Consider the following 18,789-nt stretch of genomic DNA (forward strand, 5'->3'; position numbering starts at 1 on the left):
TCTTACAGTTAGTAACTTTCTAACTGTTTTTACCTCTTGTAATATACTTCTCCAGTTTAGCTTAGTGTCAAATTCAAATTTTACGGTATCCTTCTGACCACATCAAAAAAAGATCTGAATGATTTTTTCCTGCTTATGAATAAAATGCAAAGACCTTGCTTTGGCAATATAATTATAGCCTACATTCCAAAGCTTACTTCTCATTGTCCTACCTGCTATTTCTGCATATGTCCCTTATTTTCCCAATTTTTGCTAGTTTTTCCCCACCTGAAATTTTTACCTACTCTACATTTCCATAGAATACTTTCAAAATGTCCAAGTCTTTCTCTTATTCCTTAAAAGGCATTTAAAATGCTTGTTTACATCAATTCATCTAGTTTAAACCATAGTCTTCTGAATTCTGGCTGTAGACTTTTTAAGTGATGTATTTCTATGGAGAAGCAGCAGTTCTAAGGAGCCAAAGGAAATGGAGGTTATTTTCCTTCATTTTGGAATTTATCATGGAGTTCCCACATATATAGACATCACATATGAGTGAGTACTTTATGTAGTACAAACATTTGTCCTTCTAGTATTATGTGACATAGCACAATAAAATATAATTTTCTTCTTCATTTCTGTAATTACTTTCTCTTAACTTTGATACTGCCCTCATGAAAACATTTTCAACATTCCTAAGTTGGTAGCCTATAGAAATAAGTGCTGATACCGTTCACTCTTTATAAGCAATATGCATAGAATTTGCATTGAAAGCAACATTTGAAAATATAAGCATATATTATATATGAATACTTTTAGGCTTGCCACAAAAAACATTATGATGAATAAGCATAAATCACTGTTTGCTTACAACATATTCAAATAAATTATGATTATCTAAAATAATTAAGGATAGGACAATTTTAACTATATCTTTTGAAAGAAATGGATTGCTAGGTGATCCATCATTTTGTAAAATTTGGAGTGAGGGATGTCAAAAATCAAGGGATTAATTTTCATCATTGTTACAAAAAAGGCATTAGATATTCCCAATACAAGGCTGCTGAACCCTCTCTTTCCTTGACAAAACATGAAAAAACAGATTTTAATCAAAATGTGCCACATTTTCAGTTCTACTTCAACCTTAATGTACATGGAATTTTTCATTTAAAGTAAAGATAGTTTTAAAAATTGGTTTTCTTTATTTTTAAAATATTTTATATATATATTTTTTGCTTTTCTGCCCACAGTATCTTCACAGAACCTCTTCCTAAAAGCACAAATCTTATGATATTGAAATGTGGAACATTGAGGCAATCTCTTTATAGTTATACCCTGTTTATTTTCATGAAGTTGCTCATCCTGTAGCCCATCTACAATCTCCCTTCCTTACTTTCTCTCTCTTTCAAGCATAATCCTTCTTTACAAATATACTTCTCTAAAGTAGCCTCGGTACAAGTCTATGAGACACATCATCCTGTAGAGCACTTACTAGCAGTGCTACTTTGAACAAGTCACTTGAAGTAAGTTTTTTCATTTCTAAAATAGGTGGTAAGGCAAGTTGTAAGAGATCATATGTTAAGGACATATTAGTAAGTCTGGTATGTAACTACAGGCTGGGCAAAAATTAGTCATTCTTTCCCTTTGTCTGGAAGCTAAAGAGAACACTTGGCCAGCCTAATAGTCTTCATTCTTCACACCTTCCAAGGCTTATAGGAGGGACTTAGAGCTTTCTTAGTGGACAGTTAAATACAAAGAAGGACTCCAGGAAGCAAGCGCACTTGAACGGGGGCAAGAAAGGAGTGGCAGGCTTAAAGGCTCAGATGTGGGAGTAGCCATTGTATATAAAGTCATCGAATAGGAGAAAACACAGAGTGCATTTAGAAAATTTGACTGTGGAAGGTCTTCTTCAAGGCATTTGAAAAAGCCAAGAGATAAATTATTTCAAAATTACTTTTGACAGAGGAGCCAAATTGAAAGAGTTCCTAGTGGCCAAAACTAGAATAATTTGAGCAACAAAATAAATAATGACAACACTAGATTATAACCCTCAGAGTGATACCCAAAGATGGAAGTTGGAGGTTTGAGGGCATGCAGGCAGTCGAAGAATGCCTTCGCTAACTTCCTGAGGACTTGATGAGGACACTGAGTTTCACAGTACAGTACCAGGTTGCTCTTCTGCAAGGCATGAGGCTGCATTGCCTGAGTAACCAAATGCATGTCTTGTGGTCAATCCACCCTGTGTATAGATGCCCTGCCCCTGGCTACAGATGCTCTGCCCTTCCCACTGAGCCCCCCATTTGGCTGTGCTGCCTGAGAGACTGTGTGGGGTTTCTAGGCCTTTTTGGTTCAGTTGCTCTTTGTTGGCAGGCCCCAAGTAGGGCTAACAGGCTACATGTGGGAACTAGAGAATGGGGGGTGCAGAGTTGTTGGAACACTGGAGGAGTTTCCCCATCAGCCAAGATGGCAGCAGGGGAAGGTTGTTACAGTGAGCGTGGGAAAGCCTTTCTTCCTTGCCCCTGCAGCATGAGATTGCGAATTGGGACCAGGGTAAGACAGGCACATGAGCCACAAAAGTCAAAATGGCACAGGGGGAGGTGCTGCACCAAAGAGGCCTGTCAGTCCAGCCTGGGAAAAGAAGAGATTGATTGGGAAGTAGACCCTCCCAAAGTACAGTAAAGTTTGGTAGGTTGATTGGTCATTTTGAGAAAGCACCTGGTATGTCCCACATCCAAACTAGCACAGTCCTAGGGGAACAAAGACACTCTCTCTTACTGTCTCTTGCTCACCACTCTTCTTGGTGACCTGGACTGTCACAATGTTCTGACTTTTTCTCTCGATGGGCCACGTGGCCTCCAGGCAGGACTCTCAGTCTCTCTCTCTCCCCCCTCAACCAGGTGATGCATTTACTGGTGCATTAGTACAACCTTGCAGCCCTAGCTGCTCCATGGCATTTGGCCACTTGGCTCCACAGGCAGCTTCTAAGAGGGGGCCTAAAATGAACAGCAGCCGGGAACAAGATAGGCTACCTGGATGACCTTGTAGCAGCCGTCTGTGGGCTTCAAATATCTGTGCTTTAAATTGCATCAGAAACCCTTTTCCATGGTTTGCTGAGGAAATAGGCATTGAGATAGGAAGTTCCTCATTCTCCCAGATCAGTAGAACCTGAATAAAAACTTTTTTATACTAGCATTTGTTGAGTTTAGCTTTTGTGGCAACAGACAGAAAAAAAAAACAACCTTTTTTTTTTGTTTAGTAACAAGAATAAAAGATATTCATAGTTTATTAAATAAGTCACTGAATAACTGTGCATATGGTAGATCTTGTTCACAATAATTATTGCTGTCTTACAGAAGAATTCCAATTAATAAGCAAAGAAAGAATGAGGAAAACAGTAAACCACCATTAGAACTACAGAATAGTTCTAAAAAAATAATCTGTGGATGGATGCTAAAATGAGTCTGCAAAAGTTTGAAGAGAAATGAAAGAATTATATATATTTATTCATTTCAAAGTAAAAAAACAACTTTACCATGGAAATACTCAGCAGATACTATCTTAATTAAGGGGTCAATACCATCACCACCAGTAAAAAGACAAATAGACATTGATGCACTGAGAAAGGTGTATCACTTATGTGGTGTTCTTGCTAAAAATGAAAATCTTAAACCACTCTTTAGAAAATATTAGAAAAAACAAATTGAGAGGAGTTCTACAGAATAACTGTTTAGTACTCTTCAAAAATGTCAAGGTCAGGAAAGACAAGGAGAGACTGAAAATACCATATTTTGGAAAATACTACGAAGACATCACAATGAAATGCATTATGTTGTTCTGGATTGGCTCTTGAAACAAAAAAAGGCATTAGTGAAAAAATTAGTATAAACTAAAAAATAAAGTTGATAGTTTAGTTAATAGTATTGTACCAGTGTTAACTCTGATAACATGGGTACTGTGTACAACCCTAACATTACAGGAAGCTGTGTGAGGCATAAACAAGAACTCCCATGCTACTTTTGCAATTTTTTGTAAGTCTACAAGTATTTCAAAGTAAAAAACTTAAAAGTATAGTTTAACTAAATGAACTATATATATTCTCCACTACACTGTTTCGGGATAGAAATATATGGGTGTTATTAACTGCCCCCTTCATCCTCAGAGGTCCAGGCATATTTACCTGCAGACTATTGAAACTTAAGCTTCGGGTTGATCCCCTCACTTGCTTGGGGCTCTCCCAAGGCCTTAAATTAAATTTTATATTCATAATTGTGTGTTCCTGTTCTAAAAAAGGCCCCACACACATTTTATATGAGTAAGCTTCCAATTCCACAAAACAAGGATCTGTCTTTGCCCAACAGTGACACTGACATCCTAACATTGGCTTCAAGGTGTTAGGGAAGGGGAGGAGGCTGGAACTTGGGCTAAAATAGACCACCCACTTATAGCACTGAATGTCATGTGAAATGGACATATATTCAACTTTCAGTGTCTAAACTATAACTTAATCAACTGGAGCTGATGTTCAGGAGGTCCCATTTCACAGACGAATTGTGGCAATTATCAGCTTAATGATAATACTGAATGAAAGTGAGATTGGTGGCAATATGTTTGGGTATTTCTCTAGTATTTGCAGGAAAAACCCCAAGCCAGAGCAGAAAAGTGGGGGAGAGAAAAGGTGTTGACAAGAGCTAGGCAAAATTCCAGTTAGGAGTCAGTAGCAGAGCTCCAGTTCCAATGAGGATACCAACTGCTAAGGAGGAAGGAGAAGGGACGTGCCAGTGTAAGAGACAGGAAAGTTACATTTTGGTGATTGTGCAAGTGGTCCATACCCACTTAAGTGATCAGTACAGAGATTTGAGTAATGGAGCAAATTCTAGAGTAGCTTTTGAGAACGGAGCTCCTAATGTTCTTCTTATCCTGGCCAGCACAGGCACAGGAAATATGAGGCTGAGTCTTCAGGAAGACAGACCATCATTAAGACTGTACAAACCCTGAATGATTAGGTCAGTTAACCAAGAGTAAATGCTCAGTTTTTTAATTTTTATTACTGATTAACAAAACACACACTTACTTTGGGTATGGACCTGGCTAACTCAAGGACTTTGTTTTGGTTTAGTTTGGGAATTTTTGTTCTTGGAGGGTTTTTTTATATAATAATAAAAATGATGATATACATAATAATACAGACATATATGTTTATGCAGTGTTTGTAGAGAATGTGGTATAGATTAGATACTCTTTTAGGGCTTATTATTATTAACCTTATTTATTTAAAATATACCTGTTTTTTTTCCTTAACATTTAAATCCCTGAAGGGTAAAAATGGAAGTAAATTAGAGGAAGAAATTAGAGGAAGAAATAGAATAGAATTTTGAGAATTCAAGAGGAAACAGTAAAGTCATAACTAGGAGAAGATTTATGTCAACTTTAGGGTACTTTTTCTATATTTTGTAAATTTATTTTAATACTCTAGACACAACACAAATTTCTTAAAGAAACAAATAAAACATTTAAGACACAAGTAAGACACAAACATGCATTAAATTAACAAAAAAATATTGGTGATTAATTTATAAACTTGTGAACTGTTGACCATGAGGTGAGAGAATCTGCAACAAAATAATGAAATCGATGAAAAGAGTTCAAATTCTACTTTCCAAATTCTACCTATTCACAATAGTTATTTCTGCATATCAAATATATCGGCCAGAAAGTTGAGTTTCTCAATTATGTATTCCCTAATTTGAAATGCAAGGTTAGGACCATAAAGTTACTGTGGGTGGTTTTGTCGAAGTGTGTGGTGGGAGATCATCCATCTCACAGAGAGTTCACCGTAAATGCCTGTGTATATTCTTCTCCCCCTCATCCTCCCTCTCTCCCTTCACACTGAGCTTTTGCACCTCAAATTTTAGCCCAACGACTCTTTTTTCTGTAATGAAATTATAGATCCTGACAGGAGCTGGTTACTGTAAAACTGCAGATACTTATCTCCACAGCTGCTAGTGGGCACTTTGAAGAGTGCCAACTCAGTTAAAAAAAAACAAAAAAACAGAACAAAATCCCACACTGTGTACAATCTCTTCATCAAGCCCTAGAAGAAGTAAAATTTATAGGGGTCTTTACTACACAAAGCTGCAATCATGGAAGCCCATAAATCAGTGAAGGGAGATATAGTGATCTCTATGCTCACCACTGAAGCAAGAGCTGCCTGAGATTCTACTGAACAACTTCACATTGGGGGTCCTACTTGATGAATGTCCTTTAATAGAAACACCCAGCAGAAAATATTGGGAAGTCATATCCATGAGATTTTCTTTAATGCTTTAGCCAAGTAGCATACACACTGGACATAACAGTGTTAAACAGTCTGTCCAGCCTACTGGGACTTTGCAGTTATGTAACCAATATTCTTTGTCTTGTTCCTCTTTTTTCTCCAAACAAATTTCCACTTAAGGATCCAAAACATGCATCCTTTTCAGGCACTTTTCCCCAAGTAGAATTTTAAAAATGGTAATACATGACACTAAAAAGTTCCAAATCATAATTTGAGAAATAATTTTTCTATGTACTACTAATACAAAGATAATAAAGGAAAAATATTTTTCTATGCTATGCTATGCCATTAATTACTGTAGCTTGATTTGACTTAATACACAGATCAAATATTGCAGCAAAGTGGAATTACCTCATATAATGCTAAATCAACTTTATAATTCTTGATTAATATCCTATTTACCTTAAGAAATGTTTAATTTTTTGAAATTTCATAACAAGTGGAAAATCTGAATAATCTTTTAAGTATGTATAGGAATTATGACATTAGAGAAATATAATAAACAAAGCATAATCATATTTGGTTTCTCTTTTATTTTTAGAAGCAATATATTTGAAGCAAATATGATAATTACAGAATTTGTTTTCCTTTATATGTTTTTAAGTTGGATATCCAAAGCTTATTTGAGAAGACTTTTTTGAGCATGAGTATGTTTCTTTGATATTATTGGGATATTCCATAAATTCTTAGGGTGGCTATGAGTTCCCTTTTATATCTAGCAGTAGAGTACCATTTGGTACTCTAAAAGGATCAGGTAGCATAAATTAGTCCAGTGTCCTTCTGATCTTGGGCCTGCCCTCTATGATAAATGAATATTGACTGTAATTGTTCATTGTGCAAGGTCAGCCATATAAAATAATCATGGTGATTAGCTTCCTATATATTGTCAGAAATGCTTTGCTGACAAAAATAATCAATCTTTTCTCTATCGGAGTTTTACAAGTCTGTGTTGTTAAACTTTTTAAATCAGGTAACTTGTAAAGATCAAAATTCTTCTGTATCCAAATGAAAGTTTTAGTATTTCTAAGAAGGTTAATTAAATAAGCCCTTATCAGATAGCATTTCAATAGAGAAGCTAACTGGGTTCCTATCTGGTTCAAAGCAAGGGATAAATAATACATAAAAACATTAATTTATTTGTCATACGTGTGTTTGTTTACCTGTGATGACTGGTTAATGGAAGAGGCACCTTGATATTAGGTGCTAAAAAGATGTATTTTGACTGGTTTATTGTCTATCAGGTTGTGGACAGCCTCCACTTGGGATAGGAATTCCCACTGTACCTGGATAGGTCGAAATGTCTTCGACACTTAGTTGAGACCTAAGACACTACCATGTGTGAGGAGGAGTCTGAAAGAGAAGGACTGACAAATCACAGAATATTATGGGGAAATGGAAAAGGCATGGACCTTGAAGACAAGAAAGAAACCCCTCCCAGGGGTTATGTCTGTCATAGCCAGACGTAATCTGGCTATGTCTAAGCCTAGCTGTTTGTCTTTGAGGAAGTTATTTAACTCCTTAGAACCTGTTTCCTTTTCTGTGATGCAAATAGCAGGATCATCTTGCAGTATTATTGTGAGGATAAAACGAGACCAGGTTTGAAGAATACCTGAACATATATTAGGAACTCATATAAATACCGTCACAGATATGATTAAGAATCTCCAATCACATAGGTTCTGTTTCTCCTTTTCCATACTCTATACATAACTATTTCATTTTTTCTCTTTCACTTGATCTTACTTCATAAATCTTCCTACCACTTCCCCAACAGATGTGCTATTTAATCAAGCTAAACCTTTGTAATTCCATTTTATATGATAAATCACACCTGACCTGTCTAAAATCCTTTAACACATAATGGCTTCCCATAAGCTTTTCAAATGAATATATCAAAGACACTAATTGAAAATGAACTTGTACAGCACAGCAGATCTTTGCTACCTCTCAGAAGAGGAGACTGTCAGTCTCCTTAAAATGAAAGTTCTTTATTTACAATGCATTAAAAAAAACTAATACGAACAGAGGGAGGTGTGCAAAGCCAAGTTCCTGAAATCTTCAGCTATACATGCACTGGTTCTCCGGGCAGAGTTTAGATGTCTGCCAAATGAGCCAGGCACCTAATTATATTAATTAGACTGTTCATATGTGCACTAATATATTATGACAAATTAACAAAGACTGCAAGAGAGCTCATCTTCTCTTCCACATGTTCTCAGGGCAAAAGTGACTTTTGGCAAAGGAGTTACACAAATTGACACAGAAAAAGTTCCGTCTGTTGGAGTAAAATTGGCTTATGTGTTCCTTTCCTTTCCTTTATGGTAAAAGAATAATCCCCTACAAAATTGAATAACAACACTGATTTGTTTAATGAACAGTTCACAAGAGTAAAGAATACCATTAAACATTCTTTAGGCAGACAACATAGCCCGAGTGGGCACATTCATAGAGCCAAAAATGCAATGGTATAAATAATTTTCTCAGAATGTTTTCTATTACATTATTTCTATCATTGAAACCATTTAGTACAGAACCTAAAAAAATGCATTCCTTATTTTCAAAAGGCAAAACAGCTGAAACTTTCCAATGAAATAAAAATGTCATTTGTAATTTGATCATTGTTTTTTAAGCCATTGTAAAAGAAAATTCTCTGTCATTATTCTTAACCATACTTACTAACGTAAGTACCAAACACACCATCTTAAGTATTAGTAGAGAGTTAAAATGAACATGACTTTAAACTTGGGATTCTAATGAGATTTTTTTTAAAAAGTCACACTCTTCTTAGCCTAGGTACAAATTCTGTCAGTACATGAATTAATTTTTAGCAATTTTCTAATCTCATTATACCTTTTGTCAGCAGAATGATTTAGCAGAATTACAATGCCTAATGCTGTATATCTTGTGAAATATAATCATCCGAACCAAGACAGTATCATCATTTGACTCTTTCAATATATGATATTTTCATTAACGGCAGGATACTCATTCCTTCCCATCTACTCAGCAGGGCTATAAATAGAGAGACCAGCCAACCAGATCACACAATATTGAAAAGGTCAAAAAGTACAGTATATTATTATAATTTACAGAGTACTGCTCATGAAGGATTAAAACTCTTGACACTTTATATATGTGCAGAGAAAACAATGGAAACATAAAGTAGCGTGCAGTGGTTATGTTATTATCGCTGATTGTAGAGATAGTACTGAATGACTCTTCTCTTTGCAGTTAACAGGAACTGAACAAGCAGGAAGGTCTAGTCAATAACAAAATTAAAGCTATACTTCCTCCTGTTAGATCAATATAGGATTTTAAAATAAAGAAAAGGAAAATTAAAGATAAAGAAAAGAAGCACACTGGTCAGGATGGAGGCATACTCTATTTTCTTGGTTCCAGGAGAAACTAAAACTTATGATCTAGTTGTCAGGGATGGAAGACATCTTTTGTTAGAGCACCTGATTCAGACGAGGCCTGGATGGTTTAAGTTTAGCTGGTCACATCTGTCATTCGGGATGAGCGATTAGGAGACAGACTATATAGTCTCATGCTAGGGTTTTTTGTCTTAGTAATTCCTGCTTGAGCTGTCAAATGAGTTATATGACTGGTTTAAAGCAAGAAAAATATAACATTGCTCATCTGCACTTAAGCAAATGATATTTGTGCTAAGTGTCCATATAACTTTATAAATGAGACATTAAAACCCAAATCTTGTTTAGAAAATACAGCTTGGATTTAAAAGAGCCATATTTAAATCCCTTCACTGCTTTTTTTCTCCCCTGAATTATTATCCAAATCCTAAAATTCTACTGCATTTACTGAAAAACATTTATCACCAGATATTATGCAAGGTGCTGCAGAAAACAAGAATTTACAGTTTCCAAACCCATCATTCTCTCTTCCTTCTTACTACTATTGTTTTAGTTTAGGTCATTACCCTGACCTGTATTACCCTGTCTAAGGTAATTGTTTCTTAAATAGACTACTATTCCTCTAATGATTTTTTTGTACTCTTACCAAAAGGAATTTTCTATAATCAAAATAGTGTGTTATTTCTTCCCAATTTTAAACTTTGCCATGTTTTTCTGTTTTTGTTTTTGTTTTTTAATAGAGTTCAATCCCCTGACCTGACATTCAGGACCCTTGATGACTGAGTCTTTCCAGTATCCTCAGCCCCAGCCTCTGTCAGGCCCCACTTCAGTTTAACTAATAGCAAAAATGGTTTATAATCTTCAGAAACTATTTTTATGGAGCTCATGTAGGAAATTTCCACATGAAGCCTGCCATATTACCAGTTTTCCTTTCTAAAGGAAAGGAGGATGTTAATAAATTCTGTTTCTTCTTCCAGTGAACATCGCTAGGCCTTCCTTTTTATTTTATTTTTTAAAATATATTGTATTGATTATGTTATTACAGTTGTCCCATTTTCCCCCCTCACTCCCCTCCTCCCTGCACCCCCTCCGACCTACTTCCCCCCTCTTTAGTTCATGTCCATGTGTCATACTTGTAAGTTCTTCAGCTTCTATATTTCCCATACTACTCTTATCCTCCCCCTGTCTATTTTCTACCTACCATCTATGCTACTTATTCTCTGTATCTTTTCCCTTTCTCCTTCTCCCACTCCCCTGTTGCCAACCCTCCATGTGATCTTCATTTCTGTGGTTCTGTTTCTGTTCTAGTTGTTTGCTTAGTTTGTTTTTCTTTTTATTTTAGGTTTGGTTGTTAATAATTGTGAGTTTGCTGTCATCTTACTCTACATGTTTTTTTCTTTTTCTTAGATAAATACCTTTAACATTTCATATAATAAGGGTTTCATGATGATGAACTCCTTTAACTTGACCTTATCTGAAAAGCACTTTATCTGTCATTCCATTCTAAATGAAAACTTTGCTGGATAGAGCAACCTTGGATATAGATTCTTGACTTTCATGACTGGAATACTTCTTTCCAGCCCTTTCTTGCCTGGAAGGTCTCTATTGAGAAATCCGCTGACAGTTTTATGGGCACTCCTTTGTTAATACCTGTCTCTTTTTCTCTTGCTGCTTTTAAGATTCTCTCCTTATCTTTCATCCTGGATAATGTAATTATGATGTGCCTTGGTGTACTCCTCCTTGGACCCAATTTCTTTGGGACTCTCTGAGATTCCTAGACTTCCTGGAAGTCTATTTCCTTTGCCAGATTGGGAAAGTTCTCCTTTATTATTTGTTCAAATAAGTTTCTCGCTTGTTGCTCTTCCTCTTCTACTTCTGGTACCTCTATAATTCAGATGTTGGAATGTTTAAAGATGCCCTGGAATTTCCTAAGCCTCTCCTCATTTTTTAAAAAAATTCTTGTTTCTTTATTCTGTTCTGATTAAATGTTTCTTTCTTCCTTCTGGTCCACTCCATTGATTTGAGTTTCAGTTTCCTTCCCATCACTACTAGTTCCCTGTACATTTTCCTTTATTTTTCTTAGTGTAGCCTTCATTTTTTCAACTAATTTGCAACCAAATCCAACCAATTCTGTGAGCATCCTGATTACCAGTGTTTTGAACTGTTCATCTGATAGGGCGTCTATGTCTTCATTGCCCAGTTGTATTAGTTCTGAAGCTTTGATTTGTTATTTCATTTAGATTATTTTTTTCTTTGTCTCAGTGGTCTGTTAAGAAATGAGGGGTGGAGCCTTAGGAGTTCACCAGGGCGGGATAATTCATGTCACGATGTTGCGATGCTGTATGTGGGGGAAGGGTCAGAGAGGGAACAATGGTGCTTGCTCTGCTCTCTGCTGGATTTCAGTCACTTCCCCTGCTTCTCACAGCAAACTGGGCCCTTCTGATGCTGGTTCTTTGGTGGGTGGGCTCGTGTATGTTCTGGGACCCTGTGGGTCTCTCCAACAAATTCTCCTGTGAGGCTGGGAGTCTCTCCCAGCACCTCAACCCCCACAGGTGTTTTCAATCGGTGTTCTGAGGCTTTATTTCCCTGAATTGGAACCCTGGGTTGTGAGGTCTGTCTCACTCCTCAATGTTACCTGGTTTATCTGCCAGTGAGTGTGGGACCACCAGGTCGGCCAGCCACCTTGTAAGCTGGGCCCCTCCACAGTCTATCACCTTGCTGGGTCTGCCAGTTGCCACTTTACTGAGACCCCTCTCCACTCGGCTGCCCGACTCCGTCCCTCCTACCGGTCTGGATGAATATTTCTACTTTAATTCCTTGGTTGTCAGGCTTCCATACAGTTCAATTTTCTGTCTGTTCTGGTTGTTTTTGTTTCTAAATTGTTGTCATCCTTCTTTTGGTTGTGCGAGGAGGTACAGTGTCTACCTATGCTTCCATCTTGTAGGCCTTTCTTTTTTAAAGGTACAAAATATTGTCAACAATCACTACATTTGTCTCAAGGTAGAAGGCATACTTTGTGTAAATTCCCTCCTTAGATCTAGTCATATGCTGATGTCCCTGATATATTTACTGAGCTTTACAAAGGAGAGAGAGAGGAAGCAAAGATGTTTAAGAGGAAAGAAAGGAAAATATATGGAGGGAGAAGAAGGAAATAAGGACAGGAGAAAGTAATGACTTCAGATAAATTAATATGATTTTTGCTCTGGGATAAAGCTACTGGCTTCGTTCTGCTTCATTATAAGTTTGTAAATTGTGCCCCTATTTTTCAAAATGTAACACAAGAGCATGCCTTCTATTTTCTCCAATAGTCACCTGGGAATTGTCCTACAGAAAAAATTATGTTTACTCTTACAAAAAAAAAGTACCTATCTGCTATCTGCCACCAAACATCAGGGAGAAACACCAGTTCTGCTGATAAGACTGTGTGGACAATTTAGGTAACCTATTTTCTAGGCAGAACCCCTATAACAGACTAGGGATATCTGAACATTGTTTCATTTGTGCACTTTATGTAGAAAATGTGACATGTGAAATTATTTCTCCCAATCTCTCAATATCCTATAATTTCCATGTCTTAGTAATGAAAAGATCAAGAAACAGCAGCTGTGGAGAGAGGGGATGCAGGCTAAAGTTAGGCAAATACGCTAATTGCCCCATCTAAAACACCAGGCTAATCTGTTCACATTTTATGCATACACACTCTCCTTCATTTTCTAGATATCACAAACATGCACCTGAAATTAAATAATCATTTATGTTTATAGGAAATCATTTTGTCTGATGAGGTGAGCTGCTTTAGACATGTATTAGAGAGGTGATATTATGCATTCTTCTAATATCACCAACCATTTATGATAACGGAAGATGAATGTAGTATAATTTAAAAGATAGCAATAAAGAAAATAATCTTCCTTCAGGTATTAATAAGGATGAACCATTTTTAAAAAATGGTTCATCTTCCCACAATAGACTATAAGTACCAGTATTATATTATTAACTGATACATGTTTTACTGTTTCCTTGCTCTTTGATCAGTGTGTTTCTCATGGTAGGTACTTAAATTATAATCATTGCATAAAAGAATGAACCATACAACTCACTATAATATTTTCTGACTCCATACTTTCCATATATTTTTCCTCTCTCTGGGAACTCTTTCCTTATCTTCACTTATACCTGAAATTCTAATTTATTCATCACACCTCAACTCAGATGTTGTTTCTTTTGTGAACCCATCTGCTGCTCATCATCCTCTCCTATGTTCTCTTTTTGTACATATGTTGGTTGCATTTTGCTCATAAAGTTGAATTAGACTGTTTCTTGTTTCTAAAACAATTCAAAACTTAGGGCTGAACTAATCCTCTCAGTCATTACACCCCTGATTTGAGAGTGACCATCCTTTCTAGGTTGCCTAGTACAGTGTCTACATGTCCCTGTTGTACCCATTGACCTATTTATAGCACCCCCTTTTATTCTAAACCACGTCCCTATCTGGTGGATAAAGTGTGTCATCACTCAACTCTTGGAATTACTTCCAGCTGATGAAATTCTAAGCCATCCAACAATGGACCTTCCACTTCTGCTGGATTACAACTTGATTAATTTGATTTTCAACTCATTCCCTTGGTCTCACAGGGTTTCAACCCAGCCTTGTTTCTTATCTTTAGAGACACCAAACCACACACTTCCTGTACTTTCTGGTTAGGCTCACTCTTCTTTCCTGGTTCCCATCTCTGCTGTAACTCTGGAAATGATCCAGAGATCATTCCTCTATTCTGGCTCCTTGGCAGAGTTCAGACAGCTAAACCCATCTAGACCTCATTCTGAAAAGTAAGGAGGGCTCAGCTAAGATATCCCTATCTTCTACCAGGGATTGTGTTACTATTTATTTCTCTCCCAAACACTGAGGGTATTTCCTACCACATAGTAGAGGCTCAACATGTTTTTACTTAGGCAAATACTTAGGCAGATTGTAGTCTTTCAAATTTACTTGTTGAAGTCCTAAACCCCAGTATGTGACCTTATTTGGAGATATGGTCTTTACAGAGGTAATAATATTAAAATGAGATTGTTAGGCTCATTGTCCTAATCCAACAGGACTAGTATCCTCAAGAAAACTGATATAAACCGCAATGTATTTTCTCACATATAAAATGGCAATACTACTTCACAGAGTTTGTGTGAGAATTAAATGTGATAATTATGTGAAATGTTAAGTACAATTCTAAGCATATTCATTAAATGTCACTTATTTTTGTTATTAGTATCACTATCTGAGGTTTCTTTGCATAGACAATGAATTATTTGCTAGTCTGCTCTTATGAGCTCTTTTTAACCTTTTAGCTAAAGTAAAAAATATCTATTTTCCTGATTATTATGAGAATATTTTCCCCCTTGTATTTAACAATATTTTGGTTATACATTTAAATTCTAAACTTTATTTTCTTATACCTAACCTAGTTCCATAGTCCAATTTCTATGTGAAACACGGCAGGAGACTTCAGGTAAGAGGCTTATTTAATAATTAAGGTATATCAGTTACTAGATGACAGGCTTTTAATTGCTTTATACCTTATTTATGGAAAAATCTCTTAAAATGAGTGGATTTGAAGTATAGACCCCATTCATTACTCAAAATCATTTGATGGAGAGAGTGTATATGAGAGATGTGATATCATGAATTCCTTTTATATTACTAAGAGTTTATAATGAGGTCAATGGAAGATAACTAAATGTATTTAAAGGCATGCAATAAAAAACTGGTGATATCTTGGTTCGGGTATTAACAAGGATGGCCTATTTTTCTTAAATTGAAATACAGAAGTATATTTTAAAATAAACAAGATCATATGAATACTTTAATGAGAATTATATCACCTTTCTGAAATTTAGAATCCAGAAGAAAAAAAAAACTATACCAAACAAGAGCGGGGGCAGGATGGGGCAGGATGATTGAACATAGGGCAATGAGCCACTGGGTACCAACTGTAAATGTGTATGTGACCCCAGCCCACTATGCAAGCCCCCTGGCCAGGAGCACCCACTGGGTACCCACAGTTGAGCCTGGCCAGTCAGAGAGGTGAGGCCAATGTCCACCAGCTGCTCTTGGCCAACCTCAACCAGGACATCACTGAAAGGGGCACCAAGCACAGCTACTGGCTCTTCTCCATCATCTGGCTCTCACCTGGTCCCCAGCTGTTGGTAAGATGTTGGGTTATAAATCTTTCTTCCTTTCTTCTGTGGATAAGCTGGAACAGATCTATGAATGCACTATATTGAAGATGTGTACAACATAGAAAGATTGTTCTGAAGCAGCTTGGCAGCCATCATTGCCCTCAAAGCTCCTATGAAGGTAAAAGTTTGCCACCTACAGAAAGGAACTGAGATCTGCAACTACAGCTACTCCAATATGATACTGGCTCTTTTGTTGAACAGGCAGAGGCTCAGAGTATGCCTGGAAGTCTCTGAATATATACAACATTCAGGACACGTAGGTACAGTGCACCATTACAAAGATGCCCCAAACCTGGCAGGTAAATGAACTGTGAGAAGAGACCTCTGTTTTTTGGAGTCTACCCTTCCAAGATAGCCATAGGCCTGTGTCCATCAACAATGACAACTGCTACCCAGCAGTGCCACCATGTGAGAGGTGCAGGTCTTCGTCACCATTAACTTGAGAGCTGCCAACATGACCCCAGCTCACCACAGCTCTTTAGCCAAGTTGGCTTGTGATGCTAGTGGAACCAGTCTCACCACTGCTTCAGAGAAGGTGACCACAAGTAGGGTATATTTCATTCCAGAGGGACAGAAATTGTTTGAGTTCCAGAGAGGAGTTAAGAGGTATGTGGGCATCTGCTCCCTGGTCTTCAGCATGAATGGTGTGCTCCTCTCCACCTCCAGCGACACTGAGACTGTGCACATCTTGAGTCTCAAACTCAAGACTGCAGGGAAAACCTCAGGAGGAGCCCACCACCTGGACTGCGTACTTTGGCAAGGTGCTCATGGCTTCCCCCAGCTCCTTTCCCTCCCAAGTACAGAAATGTTCAACCAGGGCAGAGACTTTGCCACAGACTTCTGGCCTTTCTGTGGCCATGAAAACATTTGTGCCCTACCCACAGTTCAAAAGATTCCCAGATTGCTGGTGGGAGCTTGCTATGGATACTTGTACATGTATAACCTTGACTCCCAGAAGTGGGGCAATGCCCCCTGATGAAACCACACAAATTGGATGGCAGTATGAGACAACCAGTGAAATCTTAGACTTCACCTCTCACGACTGCCCTGTCGAACTCAAATGTACAGCACAACTGTAGCCAAAGTTTCTCAGGTGCCTGCATCTCCTACAAGACCTACCTACACAGAGAAGCTGGGTGCAGTGGGGGGCACTTGTCTGGAAGAGGAAGCCAGCAGCATCCTGCAGCTGGAATAGGACAGCAAGCATCCTCCCATAATTCCTCAGAGTGACTGAGCTGGACCTGTGAAATCTATGCCCCCCCAAAAGAATACTGACTGACAGAGGACTTTGTGTTATGCTTCTATAAACTTTGACCTGTGTGGTGGGAAAGGAAGGCAGAGACAAAAAAGAGAAAAATGTAGCTGCAGTCTCATTTTCTATTGTTGAGAAATACCAGTAATATGATTTTCACTTTCATGACAAAACAAAAAACTGTACCTTTAGAAACAGAGCATCAGGGTGATATTAGGTACAACTAAAGAGTATTATAGTGATCTAAATGTCTTTTAGTTTGGCATTTACTTATATTAAGGAATTTATTATTATTATTATTATTATTATTATTATATTAAGGAGTTTAATGTGGCAATAGTTTTTGGAAATTTTGCTTTTAAGCTAATATAGTCTACTCATATTTAAGTAATCATAGTCTTCTTTTGACCAAGAGAATTTTTACTTAAAATTGTAGCCATTGGACTGAAGCTTTGTCCATGGGTTCTCGCCTCTATCATCCCTTGCTTGTTTCAGGGAAGCGACATGAGCACTTTGTGCCTCAGTTTCCCTGTTTCTATATAAGGAGAGTAACACTGCTTTTCTTATACCAGGCTTGTTGTAAGTGATGCATGAGATAATATTTATAATTTGCATGAAATATTTTACTTCAATGTTGGTAAGTATAGTTTATCAGAGCAAAGTCAAGTTTTAGTCTGCATATACTCCAGACCAACCAAACTCTCTGCTGTTTTGTTGGATGAATGAAAAGAAAGAAATGAGGGTAAGGATTTTTATTACATAAAGTTATGTTTAGAAGCTGTTCTTTTATAATGCCTAACTGGCAGTTGTTGTCATTCATTTAATGTAAGGGACTGTTCCTTTCCCAGACAATGAACAGTTTGATGCTACTGTAGTCATTATATATATTAAGCAGTTTGTTTATATTTTATGTTGAAATAACAAAACAGGGCTTATATTGATCTCTATAGATAAAACATATTAAAATCCTATTAATGGAATTATCCTCACTGGTGAACTGATGTTCTAAACATCATGAACTTCTCTTCTCTGTTTAGACTCCACTGATTTGGAACAAATAATATTACAATAGAATGATGGCTCTGTCCGAGGCTTGGAAATGAGGGGAAAAAAGCTTTTAATTGGTACAGTGGATTAGAAATGAAACTTGACCTCCATTATGTCTCACTTTCCTCACTTGTTAAAGAAGGGTAGCAATATTTACTTCTCTCACTAGGTGTCACACAAATTAGCTTGATAATGATTACTACATGCTGTGAAAATTCAAAGAACTCTCTGTAGGTTTCTTATGAATACAGCTCTGGAGCCAGAACAGGGGCGGTCCCTTTTAACAATTCGTGAACAGTGGAATCCATTTACAGTCTACGTTAAGATATCCCGTGAGTACAGCTGGGACAACCTAAGCTATTTTAAGAAGTTGTTGGAAAACTTCTGTGAATGTTTATGCTGAGACATTTTTATTACTTTCAGGGACTGAGGATTTTTTCAAACATATTAACCACTCATTTGTGCGACAGTAAGGGCAGCAGTTAAACTCTACTTCAATGTATATTTGGGGTTTAAGCCCACCCCCATCTCTTCAATTAAGCATGAGGACCAGAGTACCAATCAAGATGCAT

The 18,789-nt window shown here is 37.1% G+C and overlaps 1 pseudogene; it reads left to right on the forward strand.

The window, feature by feature from the left end:
- LOC119060900 (WD repeat domain phosphoinositide-interacting protein 2-like) overlaps positions 1–17,152 on the forward strand; it is a 149,685-nt pseudogene extending 132,533 nt beyond the window's left edge.
- Positions 17,153–18,789: the final 1,637 nt, after the last annotated feature.

This window comes from Artibeus jamaicensis, unplaced genomic scaffold (assembly GCF_021234435.1).
Source record: "Artibeus jamaicensis isolate MK-2021 breed Jamaican fruit bat unplaced genomic scaffold, CSHL_Jam_final contig_465, whole genome shotgun sequence".
NCBI classification, from domain to species: Eukaryota; Metazoa; Chordata; class Mammalia; order Chiroptera; family Phyllostomidae; genus Artibeus; species Artibeus jamaicensis.